We start from the raw sequence: 18,714 nt of genomic DNA, 5'->3' as shown, positions 1-18,714 counted from the left end.
TTGTCTTCCCCCAAAATGGGAACCACAGCAGCTTTTACAATATTGTATTTGTTGTAGTACTGTAAAGCATCATAGCAGCCTTCTAAAGGATAAAACAGAAGTGTTTGACCACAGCAGTGGATTTATGTGTGCTCTAAAAGACATGGACAAAATTTGATGATGTGACTCTAATCATGTAAAGTTTAAGTTGATGCTTCTAAAACATCAGATCAAATTAGGAAATTAGTGAAAAATGGTTTTGTTTAAAAATGATACTTTATATTTTTAACTTATGAAGAATGTAAAATGATTGTCTCAACACTGCTGTTCAATATCATCTGGCTTGTCTGAGTGTTACCAACTTCCCACAATGCTTCTATATAGAAAAATATAAAATGGATGGTCTCCAGACAGGGTTGTGATACAACTGCTCCCATTTCAGGCTGCTGGAAGGGTTTGGCTCTGTTCCCAGGAGTGACATGGACACTGAACATGTGGATATCCGGCACTGCCATTGCATCAGTCAGTGCTGGCTCAGCAACACGATACTCAGAGTATTTTAAAGACAAGGAATATCACTGATGTTACTTAATCAAATTAAGTTGGCAAATACTGAAAACATAAAAGGGCAATTTGGTAAGTTCAGTTCTTGACTAGATTCAGTCCTGAGGCTGTGGTAGTAATGAGAAGGCACAAACCCAGCCGCTGACCTTAGTCCCTGGCAGCCCGTGGCAGCAGCAGTGTTTCCTGTCTCGGTCTGTTCCTGCCACTGCAGAGCAGGAAATCCTGACTGCCCAGAGGCGAGGCTTAAAAACCCTTCTGAAACATGAAGTGACACACACGCTCACCTAGCAAATACATAGCAGCTGGGTAAATACATCTAGAGATGAGGCCATAAAAGTTGGTTATTAAGGAAAGTAAATCTGGCTAATGTTAGAAAGCAAGGTGTGGGTGAGCTGAATGTAATACTTTGATAAGTGGGTAAGCCACAATGTAAATTTACCTTCTTAGTACTGTTCCTTCTGGAAGTACAGGGCAACACTGTTCTTTCAGTCAAGTTGGTTTTTTTTAATTAAGATTTTAATTTAAAAAATGCAGATTTTGTCTTTCTCTGTTCAGGCTTGTAACTGTGTTATACCTAAATTCTCAGTTGTGTTCAGTTTTACACGTCAGCACATTCTAGTGCAGGAAGATGAAGACTAGTAGCCACTGGCTGCCTTGAAATGGTGTCAGAGCTCAGTTTATTTGTGCCAAAGTGTCTCAAAGTTACGGATTGTGATTGGTAGCCTTCTGAAGAGATGAGATCCCTTTAAAGCACAGCATTAGAAAGTCTGCAGAGAACAAAAAGAAGCTGTGAAAAGGCATTGGGGCCAAAGAGAAAATATGTTGGAGGATGCTGCTGTAGCTTTACAAGGGTGGAGTATGTCCATGTTGTTATGGGTTACTGTTGTAGACAGAGGAGATGAGTGACAGCTGCCCAAGAGGCAGTGGAGAAAGGCTCTCAAGAAGGTCCTTACTCCTGTGCAGTAGGTTTAGCATCACACCCTGGAACACAGAGGCTGTTCCTCTGCAAAGCTTCAGCAGGCGGCACAGCCCACCAGCACGCTTAATAAAAACTTCTTTGTACAACTTCACCTGGCTGTTGCATGACTTACTGCTAATGAAATCATGACCAGGAAGCAAAGAGAATTGCTAATGAGGAAAACAGAGCAAGGGTAGTGTAAGCCAGTGTCTTGTGTGTATGGCTAAATTACAGTGAAATGAACATCTGGCAGCAACAGCCAGGTAGAAGGGAGCTGGTTGCTATAGAGAAATGATAAATTTCAGATGGTAACAAATCTGCTGCCTTGGTTACAATTTAGTACTTTTTTTAAGGCTGATGAGAGGGAATCACTATATCTTTGTTTGTAGACCTGTGTGCTGCTCTGCACGCACAAATAAAACATTTTATTTCCTGTTCTTTTCAGTAGTTCATATAAGACTCCTGTGCATATCAGGGATCAAGTAGGTGTTTACAGCTGAGCCTTTGTGGGCTGCCTGCTCAGCCATGCTTCAGTGCTTTGGGTCATTCCTCCTCACCTCTGTCACTGCATGATTTACATTACTAAAACCAAAATTCTTGTTGCTGTTGCAGAAAGTATAGGCTATTCCACTTTCCAAAAATATTGAAAAAAGAAGAGCAATAGGGTCACTTTAATTTTCTTTTGTTTGAAACCACGTGCTGATATGCTACAGCTGTAGACCGGTCAGAGCAAAGTTAAAACCATCTGTGAGCAGCTGGGTAGGGAACCTTGTGAATGCCACATTAGTGATGAGTTAGCAATTGTAGGGATGCTGTAGCAATGAGCAAGACTGTCAGCAGCCAGAGCACGAGTACCCAGCACTGCAGTTAAATGCAGATTCCCTGAGAGGGAGCTGTGCACATGGGACTAGTGTCCAGAAGCAGTTGTGCTTGCTTCTCTTCCCCCCTGCCTGCAGAGCCACATGTTCCGTGTTGAATCTTGGCGTCTCACGTCATAAGCGTGATGCTGTGCTTCCACTGTGAGTCTGAAGGATGGAATCTGCTCATGGCTTGCACATAAACTCTTCAGAAACAGGATGTTTGTGTGTGCCGGCTTCCCAGGACAGTGGCTGAGGAGTCACATGCCAAGACAGCAGATCTGCTGATCTCCTGCCAGGCTGGACCGTGTGGGTGTGTTTAGCTGCCTCACAAGGGCTGTTTTCATTTTCTGCATCTGCAAACTCCTGCCATTTTATTCCACACATTCTTGCTCTGGCTGTTTATATTCTACTTCTGAGACAGCCAGCTTTGTCCTTTACATGATTTCCAGTCCTGCCTGAGCAAATGTCACCCACCTCGGTCATGGCATGCCACATGCACCCCTGCCCTGTCCTGGCAGCCACTGGGGGACAGCTCTTTCCTGAGGCAAGGGGGTGGCTAAACAGAGGACAAGGTGAAAAATCATTGCAGTTTGAAAGGCTGTTAGCCCTTTCCCACTGATGTGTCCCCATCCCCAATGACAGCAAGAGGTCTCAGCTGTGTCCTGGTGCCAGGCCGGGGGCAGGTGGTGATTCCTCCCCTGCGCTGTGGGCCTGTGCCCGCTCCAGGCCGTGTGAGGGCAGCGCCCGGCCCACACTCCTCTGCCAGGGAAGAGCACACGCTTATGAGGATGCTGGCGATGGTTTTGCCTCCATGGCCATGTGTTGATAGTAACACGGGGGCTTGGAGCTGATGGTTAGTGCGGGTCAGGGATGGAGGTCTGTGGTGGGGCTGCTCGTGGCTGGACAGGGTGCCTTGAGGAAGCCCTGTGGTCCAGGAGGCTCAGAGGTGATGGAGAGCAGCGAGGACTCCCCTCCCTAGGCCAAGCTGAAGCTGCCTGAGGTAGCCCCTGAGAGAGGGGCTCGGGGGGCTCCTTGTTCCAGGCTGGGACAGCCAGGCGCTCCCAGGAGAACCGGGAGCCCTGAACGTGGCTGTGTGCAGTCCAGTCTCCCCCAAGGTGCAGTGCCCGTGGGTATCTCTTGGCATTAGCTCATGTTTCAGATGTGATGAGGCAGCGGTTAAATGTGAGTCTCCAATGGCTTAAAGAGGCAATTTCACTTCTGTGCAGTTGTATTAGTTACTTCTGATAGTCATTCAGCAAGTCATGTTGTGGCCTTGTTTATAAGCAGCCAGCCCACATGTATCCCACCCGGCTTTCCTAACATTTGTTGAATGAGCTTGAGGTGTGCTTGGCTGTGGAGCAAGGTGAGAAATTGATATTTGCCTTTGTGCTCTGAAATCACTTGGCTGAGGCTTCTGAAAGCAGGTGGCTTCTCTGGTGCTGCTGTGGGTCACTTGTGTATAATGTATTCTGGGTTCGGCATCTTGTCTGCCACTGCTGTTGACTTTGAAATGTGACTGTGAAATGTTGATGCATTTATTTAACAGTTTCAAGTGTAAATAATGGCTCCATTTCCATTTGCTACTTTTTCAGAACAACACATATGAAAAAAAGAAAGACAAAATCAGTCCTTTACAGTGGAAGCTACAATTGAATTTGCTTTTAACCACTGTATTACAGTGACTTGAGTATAACCTGACTGTAAAACTCCCCAGCTGCTCTAGCTCTTTTCCTGTCAGAAGGCTGGCCATAGAATAAATTAAGAGTACAGAACTGAAACCAAGATGTGAAATTAAACTTTTATTAAAGTAAATCAGGTCCTGGATTTATTTTAAAGAGTGAGGCAATAAAAGTGAACATATAAAAATTGCAATTTAAAATAATGTACATTCTTTTTTATGTCATTTCTGTTTTCAATTTTATTGGTACAACTGAGTCATATTTACTGAAGTTGCATACTAGTGTTTTTCCAACTGTGATAGGGGCTTGTGCATTTCATGACTTTCACTTTTGGGATGCCATGGAGAAATGAGGGGCAATATAGTGGAAAAGGGAAACCACAGAGAGCTTGTTACAGCTCCTTGGTCTGCCACCACCTGGCATTGATGTAGGGTAGCTCAGTAGTCTCCTTATTTTACCCCAGGGAAGGAAGCCTTGAGCTGAGTGTCTCACACCTCCCAGACCTCCCCAGCCCTCAAGAGGAGGCAGCTGCCCCAGCTGTGGAATCTCCACCTCTGTCCTGCAGATGGGTGGTGGCCCAGGCCCCTCCAGGTGTTCTGCACGTGGCACAGCGGTAAGAGGAAAAAAGGGACAACTGCATGGGCAAGGATTCTGTCTGCTGGCACTGGAGCTGTTTAACTATTAGTTAATCAAATCTTCTTAATTAAATTATAGTGTCCAGAGCACAGTTTCTCTGTAGTTCAACAGCAATTGTAGCAGGAGTGATTTGGATTCTATTGAATTGCTTTACCTGTTGATACTGTGTATTGGTTAATGAAGGGGAATGAAGGGGAAGTCTTCCCTCTTGTTTCAGGACCTGCTGGGGTAAGGAGGGAGAGCCCTCATTTCCTTTCTGGATTCTTCTGAATATATTATCTTTGCATTGAAGAAACAGTAATTCCTGTAAAAGAGCATTTCCCAGTGTGTTCCATGAGGAAAGCTGGAGGACAGAGAGGAGCAGGTGTATAAGTGGGCAGGATGCATCTCCTACCCAAAACAGATGTTGTGTTTGCCATGGATGCAAAAGGATGAATCATCTGGGGTGGAACAGAAAAATTACTTCAGAAAAAGTGTTTAACTCTGCTTAGTTTGCTTATTCTCTGTCTCTACCCCATTTATTTGTAGGACTGTGGGCTCAGTCCTGCAATTACCAAGCCCCTACAATCACTCTTGTTTCTGAAGACAAAGTAATTGTAATGGATCAAGCCCACGCATCACAATCACTCCAAAAGGCCACTCTGCATCTATAGTGCTGCCATCTACAGGTGGCTAGCAAGCTTAGTCACCTCTTTCACAGGTACAAGAGTTGCTTTCAAGGACAAAAATCATTTTTTCACTTCTTTGAGACTGAATATTGCCCTATTCCTATAAAGAGTTGGCTAGCAAAGACTGAAGGAGCAATGCAGTAATTTTAAGGTCTCAGATCAGGTTTTCTCAATGTGGATATAACACTACACTCTTCTGAGTTTGTTGTGCAGGTTACATCATTCTTTGGATGACAGGGACATCAAAGGTAAGGTCATGCAGATGTTTTCATGCAGGACAACATCTTCCTTTGTTGTTGTTTCTTTTGGCATTTGATAAATTCAAAGAAAGCAATTTATCTCTTTTGACCAGTTTATAAAGCTGGAGAGAAATGGTTTTGATTACTTCAACCAGACAAAAATGAGATATATAATAAAGTGTCCTGAGTAAGAACTGTCTACTCGGGAGCACTCAGGATTCATCAGCTGGAAAACGAACCTATGTAGGTTCTTCTCCCCTCAGATCTGGGATAAACTGTGTACTTTGTGGTGTTCTTAATTCACATCAAGGTAGTTTACACAGACACATTAACTCTGTATAAGTAAACTAGAGAATGAATGACAACACAATTGATGCATTACTGAAGATAATCTGTATTAATTATCTGTGTGAGTAAAATGCTAAATCATCTATTCTGGAGCTATTGTTTCTCAAAAATTGCAAAGCCCAGCACTGGCCTACAAAGCTCATGTTCCACTGTGACATTTGAGAATGGGCAAGGTTATTATTTTGATGATTGGATCTCATTTTTACTTGACCCATTCCCACTGCCCTCAGGCCCTTGTACTTTGGAATGGGAGAGATGCAATGGATCTGTGGACTGCAGTGCTGGGGCAGAACAAAGGGGGCTAAAGCTCTTGTGGTTTCTCTGCTGTTACCAGTGTATTGCCATCTGGAAATCACTGAGGGAGCCTGTTAATTCAATTTTATTACTGTATATTTTAAAGACTGTCAAAAAAGCTCAGGGCTTTGGCACAGGTCTTTATTTTAGTTTAGTCTAAATCAAAATAAATAATAAAATCCTCATGAAGATGTACAGGCACCATGAGATACTTATCCAACCTGACATGATGAAAAAATAAACTAATAATGTTTTATAGGCTCATGAAAAAAAATATTTACTTACCTCATATGACTATGCCAATAAAGTTTTAAACAGATTAAAAGCTAAGACAGATGCCAATGATCATACCATATGAAAAAAAAAAAAGGAAGGCAATTATGTCAAATTTAAGCTCACTAAATCTGATTTAAATATATTGATATCTAAGTGTGACATATAGTTGATTCTCTTATAAGACCAAGAAATCTCAGTATACATTTGGCAAATTCCTTGAGACAGCTGAAGAGAAATGGTACAAATGTACACTGGGTAAGATTTTTGTACTGGAATATGCAGTTTGGGTCTAACTAAGCTGACATTAGGCTATTTTGGACTGCGCAGTTCTGTTTTTGAAGGTGCATCTGAGATGGCAGTGGCTGTTGGGGAGAGGTCTGCAGGGAGACAGGCACTCACAAAGTCAGCACATGAACCCAGCTGCATGGAGCTGAGTGCTGTACTGAGCACAGCGACACTGAAGTGTTCATGTATTCCAAGTGTTTGCCCAGGAGGTATAAACGTCTAGGAGAATTGGGGGACATCAGCAAACTTTCTACCTGGCACAGTATTACAGAATTACAGAATCTATTAGGTTAGGAAAGGCCTCTGAGATTGAGTCCAACCTGTGACCAAACACTGCTCTGACAACTGCACCATGGCACTGAGTGCCACATCCAGTCTTTCTTACACACCTCCTGCGATGGTGACTTGGCTGCCTTCCCAGGCAGCCCATTCCACTATCTAACCACCTGTTCTATGAAGAATTTCTTCCAATGCCCAGCCTAAACATCCCACAGCTGAAGCCTGTGTCCTGTTGCTGTTTGCCTGGGAGAAGAGCCTGACCCCCACCTGGCTACAGCCTCCTTCCAGGAAGTTGGAGAGAGCGGTACGGTCATCCCTGAGCCTCCTCCAGGCTAAGGAACCCCAGCTCCCTCAGCTGCTCCTCACAGGGCTTCTGCTCCACATCCTTCACCAGCTTCTTTGCCTTTCTCTGGACAAAGTCACAAAGTCCATGCTGCCCAAAACAACCAGTTTGGGTTGTGTATGTGTTTCTTAAATGGGAAGTTCTTTTGGCACAGAGCTGCACTTCTGCTGTGATCTGTATCTCCTGCTAAAAAAAGGACTGGTAGCTCTGAGACTAGGAAACTTTGGGATCAAAATGTACCTCATGGATAGCTCCACAATGAAAACACATTTCTTAGGTGGAAAATTCCCCTCACTTCCCCCCCCCCCCCCTTTTTTTTTCCATTTTAACTCAGACCAGCAAACCAGCTTGTAAAACAATGTGTAAAAAATTGTAACATATTTCTACCCATGGAAGATTTGTAGATGGATTTTTTAATTTTTTAAATCAGATTTGAAAATATCTAAGCAACCATGAATGTGATCAAGATTAACCTCTATGCAAAATGACTGCTTTCAGAGAAAAGTGTTCACCAAAGCTCAACAAGAACAAAAGGTGTGAGCTCTGTTATGTGATACAAATCTATTGTGAAAAGACTGGCAATGCTTACTTACTGCTGTTTATTTTTTTAACCTCTTTGCTTTCCTTAAAAACAAAGAAACAAGTGATATACACCAGAATCACAATATACACCAACATACTTCAAACCAATGCACTGAGCAGTGTTTGGAGCAGAGTCCTGCTTTGGTGGGCTCTGGGCCGCTCCTATGGGTCCATGCAGTGGTGGTTCAGGGGGGCATATGAGCCTCTCAGTCCTTCCTCCCCTTCTCATGCATGTATCTATTTTCTCATACACCACTCTGAGCTAAAGTGGACATTTCTGCTCCCTCTCTCAGGTATGCCCTTTCCTGCAAGTGCTACATAACTGTGTGGCTTGGCCTGTTTACTTTCCGGGCAGCTTTTAGAAAAACTCCAAATTGTATCAATTAGAGCTACAGGAAAAGCTGTCTCAATGCTCACTGGCAGAGCAAGCAAGCCCAGTCTCTTGCACTGGAGCTCAGCTCTCCCTGACTGATAAAGCTGCAGCTGTCTCCTACCAGCCATGCTGGAATGACATGATGGATGAATGAATCTCTCTCCTCTGTCTTCTCCAGTGCTGGCCAAAAGCAGTCTGAAAATACAGTAAATCTTTATTTAACTCTAGCTCAAAGATCATCTTACAACTCCAGAGGAAGTTTAGTGCCACTTAAAGTCAGGTGGTGCAGATTTGATTGCTAAGAGAAAAGATGTTGAAAAACAACTGGATAATGGAGTATTTACTCAGAGTAGGTGGACTTCTCTGGTTTTAAAAACCATTTTCTATTTCCACCATGCGACAAAGACTAGTCCAATGTTATTTCAGTTTTCTGAAATGGACTTAGGGTGCTCAAGATTAGCACAAAAGTTTTAAAGACAATTAGCAAGCTTCTTTGATTTTGTTGTTTGTTTGGGTTTTTTTAATAAATGCCTTTCAAAGTCCTTTTTTTCCCATTACTTGCCTACTATATAGCAATCTTAGCACCTCATAGGAAAAACTGGTCACTGCTTATGCCAGTGTACCCTCGAAAAGTGCCAGCTGTGGCTGGCAAGCTTCAGTCAGTTCTGTTACAGAGGCTGTTGGGATCAGGAGGAACAGTCAGACAGGAAGATTCCCAGTTCATTTAACCTTTGGGCTTTCTGGAGGCATAACAACAGTATTTATGACTGCTTTTTGTTTTTAATGGCCTTACTAAAGGCCAGCAGCTCCTCAGATGTTTGGTGGGCCCCTAGCCCAGTTGTGAGTAATGAACTGTCCCTGACAAATTCTGCTGTGAATTGAGCCCACACAGGGCAGTTTGCTATAAACAGAAATTCACTGGCTCCCCTTTTGACAGGTATCTTTATCTCTCTCACAGACTTAGCCAAAGGATCTGCTCCAAAGAGCCCAAACTCCAAGACATTCAAAGTCTTCATACAAACACTGCCATCCAGGGACATCTTTTAATCACTGGCTGAGGGAGGAATTAGAGGTGCAACCACAAGATGCAAGGCTGCCACATTGAAGGGATGATGATACAAAAACCTGGAGGAAGGCTTCAGTTGGAAAGAAGAGCTAGCCTGTTGTGTTCCCCTGTCCCTAGTGACAGAGGATGTCACCTCTGCTGAGGAGTCCTTCAGTTTCACCTTAGTCACTTCTGGGTTTGTTCTCCTGGTCTTTCCCACACTGTGGTCTCACTACCAAGCAGGCCCACAGCCCCCAAGAGAAGATTTCCTGCTGTGGGATATTTCCCTTCCCATACAAAAACACAGATCCAAGTTGTGCAGCTATAGTAATAATAAGTGGGTCTGGATCAAGGACTATCCCTGAGTTTTTTCAGCTTTACCAGTCCAGAATTTTGGGATGCTTTCCTTTCTTTGTACTGCATCCTTTTTTTTTTTAAGTAATTGAGTTCTATTACCTACTCTGATTTACCTTTTGGGGGTTTGCTGAACTTACATAGGTTTTCATGTTGATTTATAGAAAATCACAATTTTTTCTGTGGGTGCTGGGTTATGATTACACAGCATTAATGGGCCCTGGCAGAGCAATGCTGTGCCCTGGAGTGCCTTAGGGTTTGCTCTGGGGCTTTGCTTCATTCTCTCTCCAATACAGCTTGAATATGTGTTCATTTGTGGTTTTGTTTCACACACCTCATTGTTTTCGCTGGCTTTTCTGCTCTGCCAGGCTGAGAAATTTAGCAGGACTTCTCCCATGTAGAAATGCAGCTCTGTGGAGTCTTGAGGCAGCATTGCCAGGGGTTTACTAATAATGTGTTCTATTAGGGTATGGGCAGAATTGTTCTGATCCTAACTTTGTCATATGTTTGAAGTGTTCATGCCAGTAGATTGTACTCTTTCTTTTTTTCCTTCTTGGGTTTCTTCTATTCATTGTAAAGATTTGCTCAAAAATTGCCGTGCTTGGGATGTCCATTTGTACTTTGTTCTGATCTTCATTGTAACTTTCTGTGATCTATGGCCCCCGGAGCAAGGAACTGGCAAGGAAGTGCCTGAAATTGTGGTCTGGCTGCAGATACTGTTTTAGAGCCCCATCCCTCTATTAATCTGCATTAGAGACAAAAGGCCAGATCAGTGCAATTCTCTTGAGCTTCGATTCAGTGACCCAAAATAGATACCAGCTGAGAATCTGGCCCCAAGTCTTATTTATAACTGAGATAAAATTTTCAGAGAGATAATATCTTTTATTAGATCCCCTTGATTTATTTGGTGATAGAGTGCAAGGGAGGTGGGAAACAGAATTTTTTTGGCATGCAAGATTCTTTTCAGGGAGAAACATCTTTAGTATCCTCATCTTCTGAAGATGCCATAGAAATTGTTATTACAGTCTATTCACAGCAAAGAGATGCATGAAAAAAATGTGAATAATGATGAAGCACTGAGCTTTCTCTCCTGGATCCTGCACTCTTCTCTGCACTGAGCCTTCCCCTTTTGTCACAGCTGTCTACCTGGGGAACAGAAGACTTGTGGTCATCTCTCCCCAGATCTGACACTGCTCCATGCAGCTGACTCCATTTCTTCCTCGAGCTGATCTGTTTGTTAGGGTTGGTGGGGCAACTGGCTGTGCCTCCCTGGGAGTGCTGCTTCTCCCTTCCCTTGAAAGAAGGGAGCACACAAAACCATCTCACTGGGTTTACTTAGATGGTCTGGGACCTGTGACTTTACACTCTCCACCAGGTCCTCAGACAAGTCTTGGTTTGTTGTGCTATCACGTGTCCAGCACTGCTGTTTGTACCTCACAACTAATCAGATGTAATTAGAAAATACTAATTTGGATGCACTTTTGGAACTCTTCAATGCACCAAGACCTCTTCAATGAGGGCTTGAAAATAAGATAGCCAGGACTGTTTTAACAGGTAGGCAGTGCCAGGCCCCCTCTGAGGTGTGGGTTCAGCAGAGGTGGCACCACAGAGAGCTTTCCCTCAAGATACAGTGAGATGAGGGCTGCTGTCTGTTTTCTCCAGGCACCTAGAGCGTGTGTGAACACCAGGTGTCGGTGTGTGATTTTGGCTGGCATGACAGAGCATGACAGAGCCCCATGAAGCAGAGATGACAACAATGCCTTTCAATGCTTGTGCACTCCAAGTGTTCAGAGTCCCATATATAAAGGAGGATTTTCATAAACAAGCAAGGCAACCACTTCCTCAGTTTCCCTAGGAGTGAGCGAAACAATGCCTTTCCAGGAATCCTCATCAGCCACTGCCAGCAGGTGTCCCAGCTGTGCTTCTCTACTGAGGATTTACCACTTGGTCTGTCAGCATAAACACGTCCCACCTTCGTCATGTTTTCTGACACCTGGTGGGGTTTGCTGCAGAGGCCATGCCTAGATTTCTTTGCTGAACTACATGAGAATGTAATAAGTGAAATGATGGAGGGAGTTCAGACTTAAACGCAGGGGGTACAGGGTATAGCAGGAAGAATAAATCTTTGTCCCCCCTTTCCTGGCCAGATGCACTGTAAGCCTGACAGACTTATGATTTTATACGGAGAGCAACATATGCTACAGCTTTTATTTCTCTAACCATTAATCAAAAGGTATTTTGTATAAACAATGTAATTGCCAGCTCTGGCCAGCGTGGGTGGGCTGACAGAAAGGCTTTGCAGTTACAGATAATCCTCGCCAGACACTGGCCCTGGTAGCCAGCAGCAGCTGTACGGACCATACGCCAGCGTGGGTGGGTGTGTGGGGCTGCACACCGGGCTCCAGGCAGAGCTGCCTTTCCAGCTAGCCCAGAGAAATGCTGCTAAAGACTGAGAATAGTGGAGTTTCAGCAGAGACAAGCCCTCTTGCATATGTCTAGGCTCTCTGTCTTCGTGGACTTGAGCCTGAGTTATGTCTGTTCATTTTCTTATGATGCCAAACTTGTGTTTTTTGTTTTCTTAGTTGTACCAAAGAATGTAAAACTGAAGGCAAGACAGCCCAGCACACATGAGCAGGCAGCTTCTTACCCACAACCCAGAATAGGATAGGAAACTGGAAAGGTTAAGAGCACTTCCCCTTGGTGCAGGGGATGGGGGTGTGACATGAGCCAAGTGCTGGGTGTAGAGGCGGGTGCGATGTTCTGGCAGTGAACTGCCTACTGGCAGTGAGCTGGAAGGGAAATGCTGGACTGGAAGCCTTTTCACGGATCTTCTGAAAACCAAGCCACAGGAACTTTCTACCTCATGGAAGTCTGTGAGAGAGGAAGAGCCACATGGGGCCACGCTGCTGCAGTAATGCTCAAGCACCTTTATTTTGGAGGGCAGTTGTGTCTTCAGGCTCTGCAAGGGTGTCTGCTGTGAGTAGACTGTGCATGGACAGCTTCTGGAGAGCTGGCAGGAGAGGAGAGCAAAGCTTCATAGCATCAGAGTTATTTATTGAAAGGAAAACATTTTATTGTCCAGTTTTATGCCACTCTTTGGTGCTGTAGTAATTTATCTCAAAGGACAGTTTCCAGGCTACTGATGGCAGGTGATGTGAAGCTACAGCTAGGCCAGCACTCTGGTGCCAAGGTGGTTTTGAGCAGCAGCCAATGAGAGCAAGAAGTTCCAGGATGATAATAAAACACTGTTTCTGAAGGCATTTCCAGGAATTAACAATCTATTCTAAATTTAAGAAATCTGACGGTTTTCTAAGGGTAATTTCTAGACTTCTGGGATAGATTTACCAAAGATCAAATGCTCTGGTTCTCTTCTAGATACACTCATTGATGAATTTAAAATACCAGACTTACAACAGGATTAATATTAATAATTGTTGCTGTATTACAGCAACAAAACCATGCATCTTTGTTATTGATATCTTCATCTGTTGGGAAGGATCCCATCAGCTACAGATTATGTCTTGACTCCTGTAGTTACCAAAAGCTCATCAGTAGCAAATGAGGCTAACGTGAACTGTGAAGGAATACACCATTAGGTCAGCAATCCTCCCCCTGCCTACTTCCAGCTGTTATATGGTGTTAGTCTGGTATGGGAATGACAGTTCTACTACATTTAATTTCCCTAGGAATCATCAGAAAATCAGGGGACAAAGGGAAATTGATTCAGACATAGAGATTGTCACAAAAAGTTAATTGTATACTGAGAGAGACTGGCACCAAGTAGCAAATTTCAGAGCCAAATCTTGATGCCTGAAAACTTGAGAAGATTCTTAAATCTGGAGATTTGATTTAGCCAGTTCTAGAAGTACTTTAAAACTGGCATAGAAGGTAGCCTCTCATTCCTCACCACCTCAACATTTAGTGCTGGTTACTTTGAGTGAAAGCAGATTTATATTTTGCTGGTCTTGGAGTGACTGATTTGCTGAACATCAGAAGATAGAATTTGCTATAACAAATTGTTGGATCAATGATCTAACACATGAGTATGCTGTTACTGACAACGTGTGATGATTCAAAGGCAACAAACACATCTTGCTGTGCCATTTCTTAGGAAATAATTTCTTCCTGACACTTCTAGTGATCATCTTACACCATGAAGCATGAGATTTGATTACTGATACTTTAGCATGCATAACTACAAAGGTTGTTAGTTTTAATGGAGTGGACAGCGTGTCTCATGAGAGGTATAAACACATCGTGCACGTTTGAAATACGATTGTAATGATTTGGTTTATTCTAATACAGAAGACTTTGCTCAATTTGATTAGCTGATGAAAACACAGCATTGCTCAACAAATCAGCAGGATTCATAGTTAATATTTTTTTCATGAAGTCTTACTGTAAGGTAGGTAGTTTTCCTCTCAGTAATACATCTATCTTGAGTAGCAGCAATTTCTGCTGAGAATGTCAGGCTTAGGAACAGTACTGTGGAGCTGGATGTACCAGAAATGGCAGTTTTGTATGTCTTCAAGGGAGAATTGGAATGAGAGAGCTCTATGATTTGGAGTGATCCATTGCTAAGTAATGAATTCTCCATCCCCCTTTTGGCTCTCCCATCCACGGTGGTATTTTTGGTCAATTAGCTTGCATATCAGGACTGGTCTTTCACAATAATTTTCTTGTGCTATTTATAACTGCTTCTTCAAAAGGGCTGTGCCAGTTGAATTCAGTCTTTGATGCTTAGGTGTTTGAGAAGCAGCAGCATGCCAGGATTCCACATGCTGCCTCAGGAATTTTCTAGTTTGCATCTGTGTATTGTACAATGCTCTGTCTCTGTTCAAACAACAGTGAGCAGAGATTGACTAATGAGCCGCTTCCTTCAGCTTGCTGCATCCTGGCATCAAATTTTAAACTGTGGTTGACTTCAGTTACCAGCTGTAAGGGCAGTCAGTCAGGCAGGAATTAAGTGATGTTGTTGACATATCCCTGTTGCAACTCTTTAAATGTAAATAGAGTTGCAACAATTGATCTTCAAGCCAGTTTTGTTATGTGCCCTTTGGCAGATGTCTCCTTCTCTGGAGATAAAACCCACCTGGAGGTGACTTATTCTGAGCTCAAAGGCTGCAGAGGTGTAACCTACCTCTGGCTGTTGTTTTAAAAAATTAATTCTGAATTTTTATAGGAAATAAAAGAGCTAGAATAACTCCAGAATGGAGTAGAAATGCAAGCTAAACCTCTTTTCTAATAATGTTCATGAATCATTACAGAGCACAGACTTTGTGGGATTTGCTGTTGAGCTCTACTCTACACAGCATGACAGCAAAGGTGAGGATCCCTGTCACCTTTGGTCCCATACCTGGCTTTGTACTTCGACTTCCCAGAGTGATCAATTCTAGGCATTTTACAGCCTGAGTGCTGGATTTACACCCTATCTGGTGTGGCCTACACATAATGCATCCTACTGCTAAAGATAATATTCTCATTGATCTTCAACACAAGGGAAAATCCTTTAACATTTGGGTTAATTCCAAGCCCAGAGGGATTTATTTCTCTTTTTGCTCTTCTCAGACAAATGATCCAAATGGGAAAATCCTACAGACCTCTCCTGTCTGCTCTGATTTCAGCTTTAAAGCTGGCTATGATATTTGCAATTCATGTGACCTTTTTCAAGCCCCCTCTTGACATATCTTCAAAATCTTGAAGTACTTGAATAGATGAAGTTATCAAAAAAAAATAGAAAGTGTCCCTCTGCTCAGTTTTTCTTGCTTTTATCATGGGGTCAGGTAGCAAGGAAGGAAGTTGATGGCCTGCAGCTGAACCCTCCTTTTCAGAGCTGAATGTGTGTGGGTCCAGTTGTGCTCTCCACCACCAAAATTTTTGGACCTTCAATTTCTGTGAAACCTGAACAAAAGTTACAAGCTGCCTACTCTTAAATATTAATGTCATTTTAAGGGATAGGTTTGTTTCTCTCTCTTCCCACACACTCATTTCTTTTTGATGGCTTTCTTGTTTGGTATTATTTGAATCCAGTCCCCACACTTATAGATCCCAGGGGAATGTTTTACCCATGTCTGCCTACCCACACCAGTCTTTGATTTTTACAGAGACCTGTAGCAGTGCCTGCATTTACAGTATAGCAAACAGAATTAAAAACCAAATTGAATCACACCTTGCGGCCACCTCAATCCAAATGCTGCAAGTATGAGGACCGTAAGTTATTATGCAGAAACCCTTATTTTCTTCAGATATTCAGACCAAATGTTCTGTGTCTGTTTCACCTTTTCTTCATTTCATCTAATTTGAAATCAGAGTGACAACGGATACAGAGCATGCCTGGCTGCCTATGTCTGGCAGGATTTCGATCATCTGTGAATTCATATTGCTTTTTTAATACTGCTGATAAGGGATTACTTTTATTTCTAGACCATCTAGGAGATACAGATAGATTCAACAGTATGATCAATGGAGCGGCCAAGCTTTCATTGACATGAATTTACCAATAAACTACTGTTACCAGATACAGAGAATTAAGAAAAGCAAAAATGTAAGATGTCTTGTAAACAGGTTTCTTTTCTAGACTGGGTGTTGAGATCAGGTTATCTAAAGTAGGTGAAGAGTGAGTGCTGTTATGATTCACTACTTTCAGTGCCATTCTGGAGACTTTTTTTAGTTGATTTTTAGTGTTCAGTGGATTGCCTCTTGACAGGCCCTGTTCCTTACTCTTGAAAGGAGACTGGTGTGCTTCTGGGCCACCAAAGCAATACCAGGTGGCAATTATTCTTTTCTGGGTAGAAGTGCTGTTGAGAGTGCTAATATGAATCATCTTGCCCTAATATGAATCATCATCACTCAAACCTCTCCAGTTCACACCAGTAACCCTGCTCATACTTACTGAGGCAGCACTAACAACCACAGGGGAAAGACCCCAGTCTTTTGTGCCAGAGCAGAGTTTTGCAAACCCCTGCCTCTCTGCCTGCACCCATGTGGTTTAGTGCTTCAGTTTTATTAACTGAACACTCTTGACAGCTTCTCAGCCTAGCAATGGATAAGGCTGCAGCTGCAGTAGGTGTTTCTGAAATTCTCCCCAGTGCAAAGAAATTGTGTAGAAAATCTGCTGCCTCCTTACTACAAAATGCTGCTTCTAATCCCTGGTAAACCAGATGATTTGCTAAAAGAATTTCTAGTTATTTAATTTTATGTCTTTCATTATTGGTTGTTCATAATCACTCTGTCTTCCAAACTTTCATGCTCCAACATTTTATTGTTCTAGTTCACATTTCCTTTCTATTGTCTTCAGTTGAGCTGAAATTGAGTATATATTTTTTATTTTTTTTTGGAAAGGCACCTGTTTGGCTTGAACAATATCTTGCAATTTAACCATTTTATTGCTTTCCCCCATACTTTCCTGCCTCCTCTCTCTAAAGAACACCTCTTTTTTTGCGCTTTCCATGATCACAAACAAGTTTCTTAAATAGCTTCCATGCTAAGTCTGAAGATTTTAATTTCCTTACTTTAAAGTTTTTTTTTGGTATCTATTCCATTTAAGCATAAAGTTTCTCTTCTGTGGCATTTGTTGATGTGACTCCTCCCTATGATGCTGAGTTACAGTATGGCCTTAGACACAAAGGGCAGGTCCTCCCTGACCTCCTCCTGATCACCTCAGCTCCAGCCTGGCCCAGTGCTTTGGTTTCAGGTCCTGCCCATACCTGGGTGCTGCTACAGGATGGATGAAAAGGTGTGTGATCTCCTGATGCACTTGGGAGCAGAACAAAACCTGTTTAGCCAAAATCCTCTGTAAGACCTGCAGGTTGCCTGTTGGTCTGAGGAGAATTGGAAGGTCTTGGAATAGGAAATTCTATGAAAAACCCTGAGCTGGCAGGAGCGACTTCAAATCTGTCTGCAGGGATCCTGATGCCAATTACCTGCAGCCCACCCAAACCATAGTGTGCTTTTATGGGAGCACAGCAAGTCAGGTGTGAGGATGGCTCTGATTAATAAAACCGTGAGAGGTCTCCATAGTTTTGCAGCCAGACTAATTGGGATCAGAAGATCTGGAAACATCAGAAATGTGATGTGCACTGACATGTTTTTATTTTCCATTGTTTAATTTTTCTTACTACTAGGCTGTAAGTGATAATGCTCCAGGGAAAAGCTGTGTGTTTTAAATCTCCTTTTGCATTACTCTTCCACCCCAATTTATTTTTTTCTCTGGTTTAGGATTGCACTGAAATAAAGTACCTCTAAATCAAAATAACTGGACACCTGAAAATTTGCACCAGTAACTTCCTGAAACGATTTTATAGCACTTGAATGTACCAGGCAAACATGGTACCCTAACACCCTATGAGTCTGTACTGACCCTGGACACCCATGGACAGCTCTCTCTCAGGTTCCTGGCTGCCCATGAAGGTTACTGGGACCAAGAGAGGCATTTTCTCAGCAGGTGCCTCTTTTATATGCATTCCTTGGTGAGCTCAGTGCAGCAGGGGCTGTTTCCAATCACACAACTAGCAGCATGAAGACTCACTGATGTTTGGGACACACAGGGAAACCTTCCTCACTGCTCTGGAGGGAGCATTTCTGTTTTGTCACCAGGATTGGTGACTCCACCCAGCCACAACTCCGGAACGAAATGTGAGTGGTGACAGCTGAGGAGTGGATAACTAGTGTCAGGAGAAGCTATTTTGGGGTGAAAAGCTGTGGGTGGATTTTGTAGTTGTCCAAGATTGGCTCAGTTGTGAAGGTGTGTAAGAATTCAGGTGGGGCTGCCTGAGTTGGAGGTGGTGGTGATATGCTGCTGGCTTTGGCTGAGCTTCACTGGTGTCAAAGTCAGCAGGGACTAACAGAGTGGGTGGGAAAAGCCACCTTGGAGTATGTACATGGAAGACTTTTATTTTGATCCTTTCAAGCCCTCATTTTGCTCTCATTGCAAACACTCATTTCTGATGTTTA

Source organism: Cyanistes caeruleus, chromosome 7, assembly GCF_971803275.1.
Source record: "Cyanistes caeruleus chromosome 7, bCyaCae1.hap1.1, whole genome shotgun sequence".
In the NCBI taxonomy this organism is placed as follows: domain Eukaryota; kingdom Metazoa; phylum Chordata; class Aves; order Passeriformes; family Paridae; genus Cyanistes; species Cyanistes caeruleus.
Note: the sequence above shows the minus strand (reverse complement) of the source record.